At 44.3% G+C, this 19486-nt stretch overlaps 1 protein-coding gene across 2 annotated transcripts in view; it reads left to right on the top strand.

Moving 5' to 3' along the window:
- The first annotated feature begins 12225 nt into the window (after positions 1-12225).
- st3gal5 (ST3 beta-galactoside alpha-2,3-sialyltransferase 5) overlaps positions 12226-19486 on the top strand; it is a 53952-nt gene continuing 46691 nt past the window's right edge. Inside the window, exon 1 of one of the 2 annotated variants that reach the window (XM_079630737.1) lies at positions 12226-12440. The gene's annotated coding sequence lies outside the window, so the exon portion shown is untranslated. Of the gene's footprint in view, positions 12716-19486 lie in introns of both variants that reach the window. The other variant, XM_079630738.1, reaches the window with a different exon arrangement.

A 19486-nucleotide genomic window follows, 5' to 3' on the forward strand; every position in this document is an offset into this window, starting at 1 on the left:
TCCCTTAGAACGCTCGCTGAACGAAACAAAGAGCTGCTCCGTCTGTCTGAAAGCAGACGAGCGAGACACATAAGCTCTTAATGCCCTGACTGGGCAGAGGAAGCTTTCGTCCTCATTTCCTCCAGTCACCGGCAGGGCAGACAGGGAAATGACCTGTGCCCTAAACGGTGTTTTTAGGGATTTTGGAACATAAACGTGCTTAGGTTTGAGTATAACCCTAGAGTCATTAGGCCCAAACTCCATGCACGTTGCACTCACTGAGAGCGCGTGTAAGTCCCCTATGCGCTTCACTGAAGTGAAAGCCAGAAGAAACACCGTCTTGAACGACAGGTGTTTAAGATCAGTCTCCTGCAAAGGCTCAAAGGGATGACTAAATGACTAAATCGTTCCTTCCTATGGATCGGCCAAGCGCTGTCTCAGAGAAAGCTGCTATGGCCGCCACATATACTTTGAGCGTGGAAGGGGACCTCCCCTTATCCAGCAGCTCCTGTAGGAAGGAAAGAACCTCTGCCACTCCTCAATCCGGGGGTGACACACCACGAGTTGTGCACCAACCAGAAAACACCGACCATTTAGAGGCGTAGAGACGTCGCGTAGACAGAGCTCTGGCCTGCATGATCGTGTTTAACACTCCCTGTGGGAGGTCAGCGGGTACCCGTTGATGGCCCACACATGAAGGGACCACAGCTCTGGGTGAGGATGCCTGATCGAGCCATTGGCTTGAGAAAGGAGATCCCTCCTCAGAGGCACTGGCCACGGGGCGGTGCTTGCTAACTGCATCACAACTGGGAACCAAGGCTGGCTCGTCCAGAGTGGCGCTGCAAGCAGCACTGAACATCCTTCCTCCCTGATCCGTTCCACCACCTGGGTTAGGAGGGAGACAGGGGGAAAAGCGTAGAGAGGACGGCGAGGCCACGAGTGGGTCAGCGCGTCCTTGCTTTTCGAGAAAAATTCTGGACAGTGAGCATTTTCCTGAGACGCGAACAGGTCTACATCCGCTCTGCCAAATTTCTTCCACAGCAGCCGTACTGTCTGTGGGTGCAAAGACCATTCTCCTGTCGGAACATGGTTCCTGGACAGTCTGTCTTGTCCTACGTTCAGGAGCCCTGGCACGTGCGCTGCTTTCAGCGAGAGCAGGTTGCTGCGTGCCCATATCAGGAAACTGTAGCGAATAGCCTTCTCTTATGATGTTTAGCACCCATTTTGAAACCCCAGGAAGCTTTGCCCACGCGTCTGCATGGGTTGCTAGGAGCTGGGTGTGAAGCACGCTCTGATCGGCTCGCGATACAGCGGCTTCGGTGAGCTGTGACGTAAGCATCGTGCTCGTAACATCTGAGGCGGGGACCGCACTGATAACAGCGGGTAGAATGCCCGCGCTCGACTCCTCTGTGGTGGTTAACCGAGAGGGGGAGGGCTGGGCGAGTTCCGTTGGAACTGTAATGCTTGTGTGTGGACGTGGGCGCGGGGTAGCGCGGGCACATTTACCACCTTTATAGCATCACTCGCCTGAGCAGAGCGCCTGCACACTGGTTTTGTTTTTACAGAAACCGTGAGGCATGCAGGAAGTAGCGTTTGTGGGCACTGGGTCGTGGGCACGTTTGCTACGTTTAATGCGCAATCGATCTGAGTCGATTTTATGTGTGCGAGCCCTGTGTGAGGGGCTGTGCTTATGTGTAGGGATGGGCACTGAATAGTGGGCAGTCTTACTACACATAAAACACCATCGGCCATGGCCGGGACACCAGAAAACACACTCTTTAATGGATTTATCTGGGTAGCCGTGAAAACGGCTTTTGTGTGCAGGCAAGCGGGTAATGGAACAGGCTTGTTGGCTGCTAAATACACTGGACCAGTCACGTTTCCTGGGACTGGATGAGCGGCAATCTTCGGTGGAAGTCCGGCCGCAGCGGGACTTGGACACCGTCGCTTTCCTAGGAGTGCTAGGACAACTTCGGGGCCTCTGGCTTCAACGCAATCTACGGCCGCGCGCCTCGCGGGGCGGCGGCTGGAAGAGCGAGAGCGCGGTCTCGAGCTCTGTGTCTGGCGGCGTTGAGAAGAGGAGGCGTTGGGCGGAGGCTTAGGCTGTGAGCTCTGAGCAGACGGTTTCGCACGGCCTGCTGCAGAACTGGAGCGTACCTGTCGGTGAAGTCCTTGACCGAGGTTCCGAAGAGGCCGGCAGGGGTAAGCGGCTCGTAGAGGAACGCGGTGCGCTCCGAGTCCGACATGTCAGAGAGAGTCAGCCAGAGATGTCTCTCAGACACGGTGAGCGAGGCCATGCTCCGACCTATGGCCTGTGCTGCAGACTTTGTAGCGCGGAGAGCGAGGTCTGTAGCGCTCCTCGGGTCCGCCACACAGATCGCGTCAGGTCCTTTCTCGTCCAGCTTGTGGAGGAAATCAGCCTGGTAAATCTGGAGCGTGGCCATGGTGTGCAACGCTGACGCGGCCTGTCCGTTCGCGGCGAAAGCGCGGTGGAGCAGGGATGACGTCGTGCAGCAAGCCTTTGAGGGCAGCGCCATCTTAGCACGCCGTCCAGCGGAGGGCGGGCATAAGTGCGCTGCAATAGGCTCCTCGACCGGCGGCAGGGAGAGGTATCTTTTGTTCTTGGCGTCGTCGACAGCCGAGAACGCCAGAGAAACAGAAGACCATGTCCTTGTCGAAAAAGGGAGCTCCAAGACTAAGCGACCTCTTCATGAAGCTCTGAAAGAAAGGGCGCTGGCTTGGATACAGGCGAAGTGCGCCTGGCCCCGGGCAGGAAGTAGCCGTCCAGTCGGTTGTGGGCGGGTTGTGGGCACTAGCAGCAAGTACAGCACAGCAGCACGTTCGTTCAAAGTTATCTCTTTTAAAAAGTTCTCAAAATGGTAGCAAAAAAAATTGTATTTATATATTGTTCATGGAACGTAGCCTATTTTTTCGAATGGTTTAGTTGAACGTTCATATAACATTTTTTTAAACGTTACTGTAAAATGATCATCATGATCATGAAAGAGAATTGAAAATCAGAAAAACTGCTTTGGATTAATCTTTTCATACTTTCTAATTTACACAAGAAACTGATTAACGTATGTAACTGACTATCTTTTTTTTTTTTTTTTATTGCAGAGAACAGGAACATACAAAAGAGAAAGAATACATCACATAGTATCAACTATAATGAGGAGACAACAGCAAAAAAAAAAAGAAAAAAAGAAAAGAGAAATGAAAATACAAAAAAGAGAGAGGGCCATTACATCAAATAAAAATGTTCACATGAAGAGATCAAATCCTAATAGTCATTATAGCTTTCTTATTAGTAGATACTGAAATCACATTTAAATAATTTTCCATTTATTTTAAGAAGACAGAGAAGACAGGTTTACAGTTTGTACATGCATTTGTGAATGTAAAATCATCATTCATCTCCCTATAATAAGACTTGTCTGCCTAAACCCACCGCTGGTCCTGCTCTATCTGGACATATAGCGAATTATATCTCAAGCGAAAAACACTATGTCTCGTTTCGAGTTTCTGTTGAATTTAGTGCATGCATCATATTGTTTTGAACGCCTGCAGTTATATTTAAACCTTGCCGTTGTATTGTGATTATGACTATAACTAGCTTGGTTTGCAACAGTTACAACTATACAGTGCACAATTATATTGACACAGTATCTTTACTTTGGTCATTCGGAAAGAAAGTTTGCATATCCAAACTGCAATCGTGTGCTGAGAAGAAAAAAAAAACATGACTCAAGCGCGCTACTGACAGACCAGTGCGAGCCACGCGTTGAAAATACACGGTCAAACCAACCACACTTTTTTAGTGTGCGCGTCTAATCAAGCAACTTACGGCATGGGTGCTGGATAAGGTCAAAATTAATTTTAAGACTCTATTTTCCGCTATTTTCCATCTTAGGACAAAAATAATACAATTTCATGATTTTTTTTTAAAGCATGACTTTTATTTTTTATTATTGTTTTATTATTTTTATATTTGTAGGCCTAGGCTATATATGATTTACATTAATTATGACATAATTTATTCATGTTCATATTAATGTTAATTATCATACATAATTTATTTTACATTCATTTCTTTTTATTGTTAATTTTAATGGTTTTATATATTATAGGCTACATGAATTATTATAATTTACTTGCATTTTTTATTGTTGGTATATATAAATTATTAATTCATTATTATACATCATTTATTAATGTTTATTTACTTACATTTTTATGTTAATGTAAATGACAAATATGACACAACAGGCTTTTGTTGGCTTTTACTCTGTTAATTATTGAATTGCATATATGAGCTATAAAAACCTGATCTTTGAAATATACATAAATACCTGATGTATGCAATATGATATTCAAAACTTCACACACACACACACACACACACACACACACACACACACACACACACACACACACACACACACACACACACACACACACACACACACACACACACACACACACACACACACACACACACCTGACTATTACTGTATTTATTTTCAGGTAATTTTACTGTATGGGAAAATTAAAGGCAGACTCGCCTTAAAAATCAAAATGCATTCTAGTACTTACACCACGCCCCATTTTCAAACATTCATAAAAAGTGTTCCTTCGTAGGTTTGCTCATTCTTTCATTTGATTTCTGTTCAGAACGAGTCTGTCTATTACTGTTATCATTTACATGTTATTTTACTGAATAGTTTTGGAGAACGTTAAAGGCAAACTCACCCAAAAAATCAAAGTGCATTCAATCAATTACACTATGTCCCATTTTCAAACACTCATAAAAATCTTTCCTTCATAAGTTTTCTCATTCTTTCAATTGATTCCTCTTCAAAGAGACCCTGAGTATACCGTGTTTATTTTTGTCACAGTGTCTGGTGGTTCCCTGGGTTTAACACTAGAGGTCTCAGTTTTCACGGTGTCTAGGCATTTTCACTACATTTCCCATAATCCTGTCTGTCACTGATTGTTAATTTCCTTCAGCTGTTTCTCGTCACCTTGTTTGCACTTGTGTATATATACCCTGTCTGTTTCAGTGTTTGTCACGGAGTCCTTGTATATTGTCCCCACACTTCCGTTATGCTTCTGAGCCTGTTGTTTGTTTGTTGTTCCTCCTCGGATTGCCTTTGTATGGATTTTGACCTTTGCCTGGACTGATTGTGAGTACGGATTACCCTTATAATAAATACTGCAACTGGATCTTCTCGTCTTGTGTGTGTTCGTGACAGAAGGACTCCGTCAAACTCAAGATCCAGCGGTATGTTTGTCCATGTCTCTTCCCCAGCCACTGAGCGGGAGAGAAGACAGTTTTTTGAGGGGACCCGTTTGGCCAAGTTTCGCGGGACCCGTGGAGGCCGCAGTAGAGGAAATGGTCGAGAGAAATCCCAACACCACTCTCCACTCTGGCCCCTCTTCGACCCAGGGCTGGTGATGTCCAGTCCAGAGCTCTGTTCGCCGCTGATTCCGCCCAGCTCAGAGCTCTGTTCACCGTGGTTTCTGTCCAGCCCAGAGCCTGCACATCGCCATCCGAAACGGCAGAGGAGGAGGAAGACCGTCCCCTCCGAGCAGCCCGCTGTCGTCCCGGAGGCCGTCCCCTCCGAGCAGCCCGCTGTCGTCCCGGAGGCCGTCCCCTCCGAGCAGCCCGCTGTCGTCCCGGAGGCCGTCCCCTCCGAGCAGCCCGCTGTCGTCCCGGAGGCCGTCCCCTCCGAGCAGCCCGCTGTCGTCCCGGAGGCCGTCCCCTCCGAGCAGCCCGCTGTCGTCCCGGAGGCCGTCCCCTCCGAGCAGCCCGCTGTCGTCCCGGAGGCCGTCCCCTCCGAGCAGCCCGCTGTCGTCCCGGAGGCCGTCCCCTCCGAGCAGCCCGCTGTCGTCCCGGAGGCCGTACCCGTGCAGTCCGCTGTCGTCCCGGAGGCCTTGCTCATGCAACCTGCTGTCATCCCTGAGATCGTCTCGGAGCCATCCACCATCAGTCCTGCCACAGCCAAAAGGGCTGTCTTCCTTTTTTATGTGGTGGTTGTACTGCAGGCATGGAGGAGACACGTGAGCACTGCCGATCCAGAGACCGTTCCAGTACCAGAGGTCGTCCCCGAACAGCCTGCTATTGTCCTGGAGGCTGTCCTCGAACAGCCCGCTGTCGTCCTGGAGGTCGCCCCGGGGCTGTCCACCATCAGTCCTGCCACGGCCAAGAGAGCGGTCTTCCTTTTTTAAGCGTTGGCGGTTCTGCATGCATGGAGGAAGCACACGTCTGCCGATCCAGAGACTGCTCACTTCACGTCACGCCAGCCGAGCCTGAGCTTCACGTCACGCCCGCCGAGCCTGAGCTTCACGTCACGCCCGCCGAGCCTGAGCTTCACGTCACGCCCGCCGAGCCTGAGCTTCACGTCACGCCCTCCGAGCCTGAGCTTCACGTCACGCCTGTTCCTGAGCCGGTGGTGTCTGTTGCAGTTCCTGAGCCGGTGGTGTCTGTTGCAGTTCCTGAGCCGGTGGTGTCTGTGACTGTTCCTGAGCCAGGGTCTGTCCCTGTCCCTCCTTGGTCTTCACCGCCATGGCCGCCCGAGTGGTCTTCTTCACCCTGGTCGTCTCCGCCGTGGCCGCCCGAGGGGTCTTCTCCGCCGTGGCCGCCCGAGGGGTCTTCTCCGCCGTGGCCGCCCGAGGGGTCTTCTCCACCGTGGCCGCCCGAGGGGTCTTCTCCACCGTGGCCGCCCGAGGGGTCTTCTCCGCCGTGGCCGTCCGAGGAGTCTTCACCGCCGTGGCCATCCAAGGGGTCGTCTTCATCCTGGTCGTCGCCCGAGGGGTCTTCACCGCCGTGGCCGCCCGAGGGGTCTTCACCGCCGTGGCCGCCCGAGGGGTCTTCAACGCCGTGGCCATCCAAGGGGTCGTCTTCATCCTGGTCGTCGCCCGAGGGGTCTTCACCGCCGTGGCCGCCCGAGGGGTCGTCTCCGCCCTGGCCGCCCGATGGACTGTCTGCTTCGCCCTGGCCGCCCGATGGACTGTCTGCTTCGCCCTGGCCGCCCGATGGACTGTCTGCTTCGCCCTGGCCGCCCGATGGACTGTCTGCTTCGCCCTGGCCGCCCGATGGACTGTCGTCTCCGCCCTGGCCGCCCGATGGACTGTCTGCTTCGCCCTGGCCGCCCGATGGACTGTCTGCTTCGCCCTGGCCGCCCGATGGACTGTCTGCTTCGCCCTGGCCGCCCGATGGACTGTCTGCTTCGCCCTGGCCGCCCGATGGACTGTCTGCTTCGCCCTGGCCGCCCGATGGACTGTCTGCTTCGCCCTGGCCGCCCGATGGACTGTCTGCTTCGCCCTGGCCACCCGATGGATTGTCTGTTTTGCCCTGGCCGCCGCTTAAGTCGTTCCCCCTTGTTCCTGTTCCCCTCCACGGACCTGCCCCCCCATCCCACCTCCTGATCCTCCACCTTTCCACCTCCCGCCTGGACTCTTGTTTTGTTTGTTTCTTGTGGTCTTGGAGCGTCTGGTAGTTGCTCCGTAGAGGGGAGGTTATGTCACAGTGTCTGGTGGTTCCCTGGGTTTAACACTAGAGGTCTCAGTTTTCACGGTGTCTAGGCATTTTCACTACATTTCTCATAATCCTGTCTGTCACTGATTGTTAATTTCCTTCAGCTGTTTCTCGTCACCTTGTTTGCACTTGTGTATATATATACCCTGTCTGTTTCAGTGTTTGTCACGGAGTCCTTGTATATTGTCCCCACACTTCCGTTATGCTTCTGAGCCTGTTGTCCTGTTGTTTGTTTGTTGTTCCTCGGATTGCCTTTGTATGGATTTTGACCTTTGCCTGGACTGATTGTGAGTACGGATTACCCTTATAATAAATACTGCAACTGGATCTTCTCGTCTTGTGTGTTCGTGACAATTTTCTAGTTATTTTACTGTATAGTTTTGGAGAAAAGTAAAGGCAAACTCACCTCAAACATCAAAGTGACTTCTAGTACTTACACCATTTCCCATTTTAAAACACTCATAAAATGTGTTCCTTCATATGTTTGCTCATTCTTTCAATTGATTTCTGTTCAGAGTGACCCAGACTATTACTGTTGTCATTTTCATGTAATTTTACTGACCCAGACTATTACTGTTATCATTTTCATGTAATTTTACTGTATAGAAGATTGCGTAACTATACGCAGTGGGGAAACTCCTTTTCTCAAGAATATTAAAGCCTTTATTTTAAAACATAGTGCACCTGCACAGCCAGCACAATGAAGAGCTGACTAGCACGCTGATTGGCTGGGCTGCGGGAACTGCACGAACCTATCGCGAAGCAGCACAAACCTATCAGGGCGCTTCGCACTGAATCGCGCCAGAATGGGCGTGGCTGCTGACTATATAAGCGGCCCATTTCACCATAGGAATCAGGTTAAATTGACTTAAGCGACAGACCTGAAGTGCAGCTTAATAGCATGGCTGGCTACGCAATACTCGTTCCCTACTCTCAGGGAACCGAGGTTACGTTAATAACCGAGCATACGTTCCCTTTCGAGAACGTTCACTTAGTATTGCGTAGCTATACACAGTGGGAACCCATATTAAAATGTCATGCTATTAGCTGAAGACTTCACTCTAAACCATTGCCTGGGGCTGCATGGCCCGCAGCTCATAGTAAAACTAAAGTCAGAGTCCAACGGGGACCAGACAGAGTCGGGCCCAGTGAATGGGATACCAGAGGCTCGAGCCCCTCAGGGGCCTAGACCTCTCAAATAGAAAGCACTCATGCCTGCAGTGCTGGCACCTCCAAGTTATAAAATCTCACAAATGTCGACGGTGAAGACCAGCCGGACAACGCAGATATGTCTTCTATTGGTATACCACTGGACCAAGCCCATGAAGAAGCCATGCCCCTTGTGGAATGAGCTTTAACGCCTATGGAACATTGCAGGTCCATTGAGGCGTAAGCTAGAGATTATAGCGTCCACTATCCATCTTGATCATTACAGCCACCGAAGCATACAAAGAGCTGTTCTGACTGTCTGAATGAGGGAGAGCGCTCTAAATAAATTCTGAGAGCCCTTACAGGGCAGAGTAGACTTAATTCTCCATCCTCTTTAAGTGAGGGAAGTGCCGATAGCAAATTGACCTGGGCTCTGAATGGAGTTGAGCACCTTGGGTACATAACCATGTCTTGGTCTGAGGACGACTTTGGAGTCGTTAGGCCCGAATTTGAGACAGCTAGCGTTCATAGAGAGCGCTTGCAAGTCGCCCACTCGCTTGACCGATGCTAGTGCTAGAAGGAGTGTGATCTTAAGTGATCCCAGGATCTCCTTCGAAAAAGAGTAGGGGTGTAACCCCGGCATCCTGGCCAAAATATGCCCAGTGGCCTCTGTCCATCATGGCCTCCTAATCATTAAGGTGTCAGATTGTTCTGTTCGCCTGCGTGAGGAGGTACCTCCTCTGTGGTATAGGCCACGGGGCTGTCTCTAGTAGCCCCTTCAACTCGTGGAACCATATCTGGGTCTTCCAGAGAGGGGCTATCAGTAGGACCGCACACTTGGGCTCCCATATCCGTTAGATGACCTGAGGGAGCATCGAGACCGGAGGGAATGTGTAAAGGGGGAGGCTGGGCCATTCGTGGGCTAGCGCATCCCTGTCCTTCGAGAAGAATGTTGGGCAGTGAGAATTGTCTTTTGAGGCGAAGAGGTCTACCTCTGCCCTGCCAAAGACACTCCAGATCAGTTGAACCGTCTGAAGGTGGAGAAACCATTCCCCTGGGGGAACATTGTCTCGTGATAGCATATCTGCACCCTGGTTCTGTATGCCTGGCACACGCAGGTTGGCGTAAGCCCATAAAAGCAGGTGTTTGGCCATGGTGTACAGGTTGTAGGACCTGGTACCGCCCTGGCGATTTATATAGGACACCACTGACATGTTGTCTGACCGAACTAAGACGTGATGACCCGCCAGGTCTGGGCCGAGGCACGCACGAGCCGGGCTAAAACCCCGCACCTCTGGGTTTTAGCCAGCGCTGAAGGGGATGCATATGCAGTAGGCCCAGTTGGAGTACTGACGATGCTGAGGCCATAAGGCCCAGTGCCCTCTGAAACGTTCTGAGGGGTCTGAAAGAGCCCGCTTTGAACAAAGCCCTTAGTTGCTGAATAGAGAGAGTGTGGTTTGGCGTGAGCCAAACTCTCAGTTGGACAGAGTCAATTACTGTCCCCAGGAAGGTTACGCTGGCTGGGGAGCAACATGCTCTTGGAAACATTGATCCTGAGCCAGAGGGATTCTAGATGGCCAAGGAGCCAGGATCTGTGGGTTATTAATTCGGCCTACGACTGAGCTAGAAAGAGCCAGTCGTAGAGGTAATTCAAGATGCGCATTCCCCGCTGTCTCAGGAGGGGGCAGTCTCTCGTACCCTCTCTCTTCAGCGCCGTCAAGGGTGGTCAGCGTGGCTGAAGTTGACGAGCGCAGGCATGCAGAGTATGGGGCGCGCTATGACTTTGTTAGCTCGTCGCTGGTCCGTCTTTGTGAACTGGACAGGCGAGGTATCTCTCTCTGGAGAGAGTGAGGCACGCGGGGACGGGGCCGGGGCCGTGTGACATTTGTAGCAACATCATGATTTGCTCTTTTGCAAGCGCTGCAGCAGCGAGCACTTGAAAGCTTATAAAGGATATGCGTTCGCCGGATGGCCGCAGGGAAACGGCGAATCAGGAGGGCGGCGCCGAATTGCTGAAACCAGGATGGTCACGGTCCGCTGAGCTGCAAGGCAGAGTCGCTCGTTCCACTGCTGGGGCTAGTCGATGGCAAGGCAAAGGCAAAGGAGAGTCAGCGAAGATTAAATTTAATTCCTATGACGAAATGGGCCGCTTATATAGTCAGCAGCCACGCCCATTCTGCCGTGATTCGTGCAGTTCCCACAGCCCACCCAATCAGCGCGCTAGTCAGCTCTGCATTGTGCTGGCTGTGCAGGTGCACTACGTTTTAAAATAAAAGGCTTCAATATTCTATAGTTACGCTATACGAATTGAACGTTCTCTTTTTGGGGTGATTTTGCCTTTATTTTTCTCCAAAATACAGTAAAATGACATGTAAATGAATACAGTAAAAGTAAAAGATAACTGAGCAAATATCAATTGAAATAATGAGCAAACCTATAGAGGAAAGATTTGAATGAGTGTTTGAAAATAGGACAAAAATGCTGGGTTGTTTCAACCCAAATTTGGGTAAAATATGGACAATCCCAGCCGTTGGGTTAGATATTTTTAATTAGAAATGTTAACCCAACGGTTGGGTTCGTCCATATTTGACCCAACTTTGGGTTAAAACAACCCAGCATTTTTTTGAGTGTGTAAGTGCTTGAATGCACTTTGATTTTTGGGGTCAGTTTGCCTTTACTATACACTTTTGTCCAAAACTATACAGTAAAATGACATGTAAATGAATACAGTAATACTCAGGGTCATTCTGAACAGAAATCAAATGAAAGAATGAGCAAATATGAAGGAACACTTTTTATGAGTGTTTGAAAATGGTGTAAGTACTTGAATACACTTAGATGTTTAAGGTGAGTTTGAATTTTCTCCCAAACTATAAAATGACTTGAAAATAAATACAGTAATAATCGTGTGTGTGTGTTTGTGTGTGTGTGTGTGTGTGTGTGTGTGTGTGTGTGTGTGTGTGTGTGTGTGTGTGTGTGTGTGCGTGTGCGTGTGCGTGTGCGCGTGCGCGTGTGCGTGTGTTTTGAGTATCATATTTTGTACATCTGGTATATTTCATAGATGAGGGTTATATAGCTCATATATGCAATTCAATAATTGACAGATTAAAAGCCACCAAAAGCCTGTTAATTGTGTCATATTTGTCATTTACATTAACATGAAAAAGTAAATAAATAAACATAAATAAAGTATGTATAATAATGAATCTATACTTTATTAACGTTATAATCAACAATAAAAAAGCAAATAAAAAGTTATGTATGATAATTAACATTAATATTAAATTTAATTAACAATAATAGGTAAATCATAATAATTGATATATATATATATTAAAATTAACTGTAAAAAAATTATGTAAGATAATTAACAATAATATGAACATGAATAAATTATGTAAATCATATAAAGGCCAACAAACATTAAATTAAATAAAAAAAATCATGAAATCGTATTATTTGTGTCCTAATAAGATGTAAAATAGCAGAAAATAGAGTCTTAAAATAAATTGTGCCCTTTTCCAGCACCCATAGCCTACCGTAAATGCACGATCAGCCGCGCATAATAATAAAAAATTGTGCAGCCGGCTTGACCGTGTATTTGCTAGCTTGACCAAAGCGAGGCACTGCGGCATTGTAGCGTTCAGCGGAACTGAGCGGGTTTCTTCCGTTACAGTGTAAACACACCGGAACTTTGCACATTATTAATTAGATAACGCGAATGGACGCCCCCAGGAAGGGACAACATCAAATGCAGCCTACTCACGATGAGGTATGACTTCCTTTAGCAACTTCGATTGTTTTGCTTACTGAACATTGGCGTCGACACGCTTTTGGCCTCTAGATCTGTATACAATGGCTTGTATGTTAAAACATCTCCGGAGATCATGATACAATCGACCGAGTTCGTTTTTGAATTCAGCGTCAGTGCGTCCGAAAATTCTCACGCTGTACTAACACAAATGTATCAGGCTAACTGTCACATCGACACCGGGAAATCATTAGTTGGCTCAGTATGCTGATCCTTATGAGAACACAAAGCTAGAGGTAAGTGTGAATGTTGATTTACCATTATTATACTAATTCAATCATGTACAGGTGTAAACAAGAGCATGTTTAAAGATACCTCAAATTGCTTTGTTGATCAACTGTTTGGGTGTTGTGATGTGATGTGCAATATTTAAGAAAGTAATATACTTGCTCCTAGTGTATTACCCTATTTAAATCAAACGAGCTGCTTTTTGAAATGTAGTGAGTAAACCCTTATGTTCTGTTTGGGGTCCGCAGACACTGAACACATATGTATCATTATGTTTTTATACTGATATTTCATGAATTTTCCTAAGTAGCCTAGGTTTAGCCTATGTGTTTTTACACTTTACATTAAGGTTTATTAGTTAATATTAGTTAATGTATAACAATGAGCAATATGCCTACATTTGTTACAGTATTTATTAATACAATAATGTTACTTAGTTACTTAGTAGGCTACTTAGTTACAATAATGTTAATATTAATACAAATAAAGCTGTTAATTGTTTGTTCATGTTAGTTCACACTCACAGTGCAAACTGTTAACACATCCTTTGATTTTAATGAAGTACATGTATTAGTAAATGTTGAAATTAATATTAACTAAGATTAATAAATGCTGTAGAAGTATTGTTCATTCTTAGTTCATGTAATGTATAATGTATACTAATGTATACTAACGTATAAACTAATGTTAACTAATGAATCTTATTGTAAAGTGTTACTTTTTTATCTGTCAGTTTGGTCAATACAAAATTTCCACAAACCACACACGCAAGCTCTTTCTCACTTACACGCACACACACAAGTCAAGTCACCTTTCTTTTTATAGCGCTTTATACAATACTAATTGTTTCAAAGCAGCTTTACAGTTATAACAATAAAATTATGCTTTTTGACTGTTGTTCAACTGAAGTCAGTTCAGTGTTCATTCTGTTCCATTGTAAAGATAATCAATAATTAATTTAATATATAAAGCAGTTAAAAAATGTCATTGTCACAAATGTCACACAACTGAATGACCAGTTCAGTTTTCATATAGGGTCAGTACAGTCAGATCAATAATATTATTGTTAAATATTAATTCACTCACTCACTCACTCACTCACTCACTCACTCACTCACTCACTCACTCACTCACTCACTCACTCACTCACTCACTCACTCACTCACTCACTCAACTCTCTCTCTCTCTCTCTCTCAATTCAATTCAGCTTGATTAGTAATACAATTAGGGTTAGGTATCATTTGAATTTTAAAGTCCCCGTGAACCAGAAGTTTCAAACGACTTTTCTCCAGTGTTGTGACGTATTTCCAAGTGAAAGTGAATATTGAACAGAGGGCAGGGTTTTACTTTAGCGCTCCTCCTCTCCATCTCTGCTCATAGCAGACTAACGGTTTGAGGGAGTGGTGAAGCGTTTTCAACCCAAGCCGTCAAACTGACGTCATCAGAAAAGAAACGCCATTCCAGACCGGAAGTTACTTTTCAGATTTTGATTAAAGATTACAACGGCAAACTATTTTTATTTTCTGTGTATTAACTTACACGGATTAATTGTTCACCACAAGTCTAGTAATATGCGCTAACAAAGTGAATAGGGTCAATTTTTATTTCATGTCGACTTTAGGATTTATTTTAGGATTTTTTGTTTTAGGATAATTTTTTGGTGTAATCACACTACTTGATCACTTTTTAGTGCATGTTAAAATTGCCACTTTTGAGGGGTAAACAAAAATGCGCCGTTTCTGTGTGTATCCCTTTAAATCCCTTTAAATTCAAGAGCTCTGCTCCAGTGTCAGGATGAAAATATCTGAAACTCTCAGTCAGCGGCGTTCAGTTCGAACCGGAGTCGGACAATAATGCCTACAGACAGAGCCAGAGAATATATGCTGTGCGGAGATAGAACAGGTATAGTTTAATTACGGTTTGAACTTATGTTGTCATCTTGCTTTTATCCACTATTAGTACAAGCCTGTTTTAGCGGACCTCGTCCGAATGATGGCCAAAACTTTACTGATGAATTTTATGAAGTTTATTGTCCATCACACAAAAGGTGAAGCGTTAGTTTTATTCCAGAGAATCATTGTAAGAGCTGAATAAACACATTACAAGAAGTGTGCATTAAAATCTTATCCATAAACTCTCTCTCTCCCTTGTATTATCATCAACATCAAGATTGGAACTGATCCATTCTCGAGTAACAACTTCACGCGGTGTCCTCAGTGACTTAGATGCCGGGAGTCTATGGAGACTCGTATGTTCGTTGGTACATCCAACAACAGAGCGTAATGTTTTTTGACACAGACATTGTATATCCCCAGCTGCTACAGCGAGTAAACCGAAATGGTGACTGCTGTCACAGAGCGGGATCTATGCTAATTGGATTGGATTTTTATAATAATAGCCTGCTTGTTTACACACACTAGGCACACATCGGTGTTCAAGCACCTTATCAAAATGTATTTAGCACAATAGATCCACTTTATGTCATAAGACTGCGTTTACAAGGATATTTTGACACATTTTTTTTGTTAGCTCTGCTAGAAAATCTTATTTGCGAATGATGGTGACACTGTTCACCATCAAGGACTGAGACTTGCCTTAGGAGCTTTCAGGACCTCTCCAGTCCAAAGTCTATACAAAAGCAAATGAACCATAAAATTATTCCTTCAATATGCAATCAAGATAAAGACAAATCAACATAGCCTAATCAAGCCAGCGGACAAGTCAATATTCTACCCACAATGTTTACATCTACCTAGTTATATCAAACCCTTTGGAATACGAATATAACCTTGAAAACGTGGATATAAATCTTGACAATCTAAGCCCGATTTGCTTCTGTCCAGTTCCTCCATGGATTTTGAAAAAGTTATGCATCAATTTGGAATTGTCCTGTAATAAGAAGTCTGAAACTTATCTACATATTTATCATCAGCATGTCTTTGACATAAGAAGCCTTTTTCCACATCATAATCCTATCTATACTGATGGTTCAAAGATTGACAATCACGTATCTGCAGCAGGAGTTATTGGCCAACAGTACGGCACTCGTATAATAAGTCCAAAGTTCAATTTATACAGCAGAAGCTTGTGCTTTATTACTTGCTTTGGAACATATCGAAAAATAGAACAGAACTTAATAGTGTTTACTGATTCAAAATCCTTTTTACAAGCTTTTTACGAGTCTTTGAAGGCAAACCATCCAATAATTACAGACTGTGGCATGAAGGAAAATCATATTTAGTATATGCTAGTACTGGAAGTAGAGGTCGACCAATAGTGGATTTTACAACTTGGTTGGACCGCACTCGCCGATAACCGATTAATCAACCAATAGTTTTCTAAATGGATACTGGATAAAAAACATAACAATCCAAGTAAAACTGCTGATCTTTATTTTATTTTTAAGTCCAAAAAAACTGTATTGGACCATGAAATTGTGCTATATTAAATAAATATATAAATATGGATATATTAAATTAATAAATATTGAAGTCAATAAAAGACATGCATTCAAACTGAAACTAAAAGTAACACTAAATAACAAATAAAAAGTTACATCCAAAATGCATAAAAAGACACTTCAAGTCTTGTGAAACTAGTCCTGTTATAGAACTGCAATAGATTCGAGCTATAACATGATCCATTTCTATTTCTAGTCAAATTTGATATTCAAAGTCAAGCAACCTGAAATCATAGTGGAGAAAGCTGAGTTGGTGCACATGGTGTCCAGTCAGTCGGCTCCTCCTGGCGTCATAAAGCATGCCCATTTCACTGAACACCCTTTCACTAGCACAGTGGATGGTGGGGGGCACAGGAATTTATTGGTCAGATGTGCAAGTGTCTTAAATCTTGTTTATTTTTTCTGTCACCACTGCAGAGGCATGTCACTTCTTTCAATGACCGGCTCTGACAAACTAAAGCTCACTCTCAAAGCTGTACATCCTTCGAGACACAGCTGTGGCATACAGGGTGTCCACTAAAGTGGGCTGATGGATTCTCTGCTGCTTTGTCTCTGGATCCAAACCCTCATCCTGCTGAAGTCCTTATGGTAGAGGCCTCGGGTCTTTTTCTCTGAGCTCTTCAAGCTCTTCAGATGAGCAGTTGCTCATCTCCATTCTGACTTCTGCGATTGGAACCAGTGTGTCAATAAGATTACAGACAATGTCCCACTGTGTGGCAGATAAGTAGCTGATATGGCCATGTTCACCAAAGAATGTATGAACAGAGACGGCGCTGAACGTGTGCGTTACGTTCTGTTGCAATATCTCAATCTCCTAACATGTTCAGGAAGGTTTCTTGAATATAACTGTCTTTGTGCGATTCAGTCATGGGCTTGACATTTAGCACCACTTGCTTTCTGGACCAGTCCTCATACATGAAATGCCCAGTTAGGTTCATCAGCTATCGGCTATATATACATATATAAATGAACTAAATTAATAACTTTTTTTTAGAAACAAAAATTAACCATCACTGAACTAACTTAAGCTGGACTGTGATGCTATTTTTTTCTAGAAACAAACTTTGTTGCATTATTTTTCTGTATCTCTGTAAAGTTGCTTTTAAACAATCTATATTGTAAAAGCGCTGTATGAATAAATGTAACTTGACTTAAATGCAAGGTCTGAGATCACTTGAAATGGTTGGGTGACAATCATTTCAGTAATAGCTGCATCCATTTGGATAGACCTTGGATCTATATCCTTCTACCATGTCTTGCTTTCAAAAAGATGGCTCAGAAGGATCTTTCATATCCCTTTTCTTAGCTTCTTCATGGACTTCTGGATAGATGTGCTTCAGATGTGGCCAAACGTTCAAAGTATTTTTACTTGTAGATGTTGATGCGCCCATGCTGATTATTTTGTCACAGATATTACACTGCGCGTTCCCTGGCGGTACTTCAGTAAAATTCTTCCATACTTTCTTCAAAGCCTTTGCCATCTGAAAATAATTTAAACATTACGAATTACAAGTCAAATGTGTGTTTCTTTAACTATAACCTAGAAAAATGTATGTAAATGACATAAAGGTAAAGGTAACACTTTGCAAGTCCCATTTCTTAAAGGTAAAGGTAACACTTTGCAAGTCCCATTTCTTAACAAGGATGTATTAGCTAGCTTACATGAACCATATGCATTATGCAATAGACATTTTTACAGCATGTATTAATATTGGAGCAATACAATTTTACCTTGATCATTCATGTTAGTTCATAGTGTGTTAAGGTTAACAGAAAAAATCTAAATTAAAACTTCATGTTGAAATTAACAAACTAACAATGAACTATACTTCACAGCATGTATTAATCTTAGTTAATGTTACAAATGGAATCTTATTTTAAAGTCTTACCGTTTACATCCAAAGAGTCACGCTTAAAGATGGCCATCGTTAAATATCTATGCAAAGGTCAGAGGCTGAGCATGAGATTACATATATTATATGTATAGTTTTGCACTTTATTTGCTTCTATTTTAGAACACTTGATGATTATCAAATCAAATTAACAAAATGTGTATTGCAGTGATGTTAAAAATTAACTGAAATCGGATGCATTTCTGATTTGTTTTAATGTTTCTGTCAGCTGCATGAACATACCAGTTTGCTTTCTCACACCAATAGCTTTACATGTGGAACTTTGCTGGCTAATTAATGCATAAAAGCAACCAGCTGGATATAAACTGATGCAAATAGATGCTAAGAATTGTGACATTAAAATTTGGTTCGTATTTGCATTTTTTTTTTTTTTACATTGTTTTAACCACTTGAAGTACTAATTTTAGCATCCTATGAGCCTCGATGGCAAACATACTGCTGTTCTCCACTAATGCAGCATAACGAATGCATAGAAGTGACCAGCTGGATATGTCACATTGTTTTGATCTCTTGAGGTGCTACTAATGTTGCCGTCCTCTCAGCTTTGATGGCAAACACACTGCTGCTGTTCTTTCTCTAATGCAGCATCTAGAAAACAATGAATTCCTTTATAATGATATGGCACCATTATTCTGCAACAACAACCGTCTGGATGTACATTATCCCGCTTATTACACAGCTTCTTGCCACATAAATAAATGATTAGACATTAAATATTGATCTGAGTTGAAATATTTGATTAGCTCTTTAAATGCAAAGCTTCCGCAGAGAAAGCAGTTGCTAGCAAGCGACAAGTTCAAACTAGACAGACATTAGTCAGTCATACCACTTATTATTCAACCATTTAGTTCTAGGAGTACATTTAGTTCTAGGTGTTGTTGTGGAAATTTATCAATATTAAAACCCTGGATGAAGGAGACAAAGTCGATTCTCAAAAGTTTAAACAAAGTATTTTATTTCATGCATGAAATAAGACGTTCCCACACAGACAGCGTCTGATATGAGAAGGCCCATGGCATTCTCACGCAGAGAGCATCTGACATGAGAAGGCGAAGGCTAGTCCCTTTCGCCAATGTTATATACCCTAACACATCCTGTGTAAAAAAAACCTTTGTTACCTTAAACCCAGACTTCTTAGCTCATGGTCTCATGTGCTCATGATCTCATGTCCAACATTATTTCTATCAGACAGAACAACTTGTCATGTCAGCAAAAGTTTCCTGCTACAGATCTCGTGTGCTGATCGAAACTGCGCACACTAGGGCTGTAACGATACAGCAAACCCACGATTCGGTTCGTATCCCGATTTCTGACCTACGATTCGATACAAACCGCGATTCTTGCGAGGAGGGAGGATTTTAAAAGCCAAATAAATAAATAAATAGCTAAAGCTATAACTCTGTTTT

The sequence above is a fragment of the Phoxinus phoxinus genome, assembly GCF_949152265.1.
Source record: "Phoxinus phoxinus genome assembly, chromosome: 12".
Classification (NCBI taxonomy): domain Eukaryota; kingdom Metazoa; phylum Chordata; class Actinopteri; order Cypriniformes; family Leuciscidae; genus Phoxinus; species Phoxinus phoxinus.